Source organism: Triticum urartu, chromosome 1A, assembly GCF_056163025.1.
Source record: "Triticum urartu cultivar PI428250 chromosome 1A, HENAU_Tu73, whole genome shotgun sequence".
Lineage (NCBI taxonomy): Eukaryota > Viridiplantae > Streptophyta > Magnoliopsida > Poales > Poaceae > Triticum > Triticum urartu.
The window spans coordinates 46,753,054-46,756,609 of NC_141873.1; positions in this window are offsets into that span (position 1 = coordinate 46,753,054).

Here is a 3,556-nt window from a genome sequence, read left to right on the forward strand (position 1 = left end):
CGAAGGGTCTCCACGGTGGCAGCTCTATCTGCAGTCACAACATATTAAAGATACTGGCATCATGCTGCTCTTACTATGTGACATTCACCAGAAAAATCACCTACCCTGTGCCTCGTCAAGCCGCTTGTTAACAAGCACGATGTCGGCATCTGCCGCATCCAGTTACCGCTTTAGTTCGGCAAACCCATCAGTCCGGCTAGCCACCGGAGCTTCAACCACCTGCACATAAAGGCGGTCTGGTTATTACCTAGGACTATGATACTCTGTTTGCCGCCGTTCTCGACGACAACCAGAGTCTCAGGGGCTACTATCTGCATGGGCATACCTAACGTATGCGGTACTATTAAAGGCAAACATTATTGTACGTACCTCGAAGCCTTTCAGCAGACTCATAAGCTTCGTGCAAACCGCTTTCGGCGGATGAAATCCTTTCAATTACCGTACCCATTAGCATACGATGCGCTTCCGACACGACAACTTTCCCCATAAGATCCTTCAACGCGTCCGACCGCACATAGTACGGACCCCTGTTGTCGCTCTCCTCAGGAGCCGGATACTGGGGATGCCGGGCAGCCAAAGGGTTATCCTCTGGCGATATTGGATCCTGAGATACCCTTCGTGACGACACTTCAAGGTCGCCCGCTTCTTGAGCTAGGGAGTCCGGGGGAGGCGTTTCGCTCTCCATCATCTCCGAAGAAGATCCCCCGAAGATTAACTCTGTCGAGAAGTGCTGCGATCCGGACTACAATTTACAAGCATCGGTTATTGTCTTCGGAAGTAAGGTAGGATATCTTCACTATTAAGTACTTTTTGATTACTTACAGCTCGGTAGAGGGCTGATCCCCGTGCGGACATTGTGCGGCAAGAATACCCTCCGAGGCAGGACCCTCTGGCGGAGATTTCTTCTCCCGTTTGGAAACCTTAATTTCCGGATCTTCAGAGGTAGTCCTCTTCCTTCCCCGAGGAGAGAGAATGTGAGATTCTTCCCCTTGGTTATCCTCCCTCGCAGAGGCACTCATTCCCTCGATTCGAATAGGTAGCTATGGAGGCCCGCTTTCGCCCTCTTTATTCCCCCTTCATCTTCCTTGGAGGACACTAGACAAGGTGCTTGGCTCGAGCATCTTTTCCAGCACCGGATTGTCCAAGCCTTCAGGAAGGGGGGCCGAACACCGGATCATCTTCACCTTTGTTATCCAGTCCTGGTCAAAGAGCGATTCTTCAGAATGATGTCATGATAAATAAAAGGACAGTGCATTCGGCCATGGGATTACTTACTTGGGCAGCGGGGCGGTTGCAGCTCAGGCCCGCGTCCTCGGTAGTGTACGGACACTCTATTTGGGGTCCGAAGAACGATTTGTACATCTCCTCATGCGTCATGTCGAGGAAATTCTGAATAGTGCGTGGTCCTTCTGGGTTGAATTCCCACATGCGGAGGGGTCGGCGTTTGCAAGGCTGGACTCGACGAAACAGCATAACTTGCATTACCATAACCAGACTGAAATCTCCCTCGAAGAGATCTCGGATACGGCTCTGCAGTATTGGCACATCCTTGGCTGGACCCCAGCTCAGCCCCCTACTAATCCATGACATCAGTTGTGGTGGAGGGCCCGAGCGAAAGGTGGGGGCAGCTACCCACTTGGCACTTCGGGGAGCTGTGACGTAAAACCACTCCCATTGCCACAATCCGGACACTTCTGGAAAGGAACCCTTTGGCCATGGAGCGTCAGCAATTTTTCTTATTAGAGCACCTCCGCACACTGCTTATTGCCCCTCGACCATCTTCTGCTTCACATCAAAGGTCTTGAGCCACAGGCCGAAGTGAGGGGTAATGCGGAGGAAGGCCTCACAAATGACAATAAAAGACGAGATGTGAAGAAGGGAGTCCAGGGCCAGATCGTGAAAATCCAACCCTTAATAGAACATAAGACCCCTAACAAAGGGATCCAGAGCGAGGCCTAGTCCTCGGAGGAAGTGGGAGACGAACACAACGCTCTCGTTGGGTTCGGGAGTAGGGACGACCTGCCCTCGAGCGGGCAGCCTATGCGAAATTTCGGCGGTCAGATATCTGGCCTCCCTCAACTTCTTGATGTCCTCCTCCGTGACGGAGGAAGGCATCCACCGGCCTTGAAGGCTGGATCCGGACATGATTGAAGGTCCGAAGCACCTGACCTGGGCTTTGGGTGTTAGAACTCGAGGCGGGGGAAGAATTCGATCGAGCACGGGAGGGAAAAAATAAAAAGCCTTGTCCCTTTATAAAGGGGGTGAATATCAGGCGTCCTCCTCGTGGCCGTTCGAGACTTACCTAAGATCTAGGAGTCATACCAACAGGCACGGTTGGGTTACCCACGTTTGTATTGATGAGAATCCCGTGATAAGGGGAACACGATCTCTGCTTTGACAAGACGTGTCAAGAAACCGCCTCGCGTTATGTGCGGGGCTGGTTAAAGAAAAATGGTTCAAATGATTACCGGGCTGTGGCGTGATGTCATGCTGCCAAAACGTGTCAACAAATTAGATTTGTGGAAATATTATTCTCTCTACGGTGGTATGTGGAACTTATTTTGCAGGGTCGGACACTATCCTTGTATTCAAACTCTTTCGTGCTGTATTCGAAGGAGGAACCCGCCTTGCAATGCCGAAGACAACACTGCGCACCGGACTCATCGTCATTGAAGCCTGGTTCAGGGGCTATAGAGGGAGTCCTGGATTAGAGGGTCTCCGGACAGCCGGACTATATCCTTTGGCCGGACTGTTGGACTATGAAGATACGAGATTGAAGACTTCGTCCCGTGTCCGGATGGGACTCTACTTGGCGTGGAAGGCAAGCTAGGCAATACGGATATGCATATCTCCTTTGTAACCGACCTTGTGTAACCCTAGCCTCCTCCGGTGTCTATATAAACCGGAGGGTTTTAGTCCGTAGGACAACAGACAATCATACCATAGGCTAGCTTCTAGGGTTTTAGCCTCTCCGATCTCGTGGTAGATCAACTCTTGTACTACTCATATTATCAAGAATAATCAAGCAGGACGTAGGGGTTTTACCTCCATCAAGAGGGCCCGAACCTGGGTAAAACATCGTGTCCCCTGCCTCCTGTTACCATCCGCCTTAGACGCACAGTTCGGGACCCCCTACCCGAGATCCGCCGGTTTTGACATCGACAATGAGACTTGGTGAGTTCGATGAGCTCACTCTTAATGAACCTAGAGCCATTTTCGAGGTGCTCAAAGTCCTCAAGGAGTTTAGCATGTGCAACTTCAAGCTTAAATTTTTTAGTTTTGAAATCATTGACCACCTCAAGGGCTCTATCACAGGATTCCTTTATTCTAGATAACTCTATTGCAAAGGTCTCCTCAAGAGATTCCTTGGTGGGGTTTTCAAGTTCAAGAGCATGAGAGAGGTCGGCGATCTCATTAACGTAATCAAGATCATGACCTTCCATTTTATCAACGGTGACCTCATGCTCCTCGAGATGAGATTCCAACTCCTCAATGTATTTTTTTCCCTCAATGGCAATAGACATGATTTTCGTGAAGTTGGAACAAGCAATTTTAT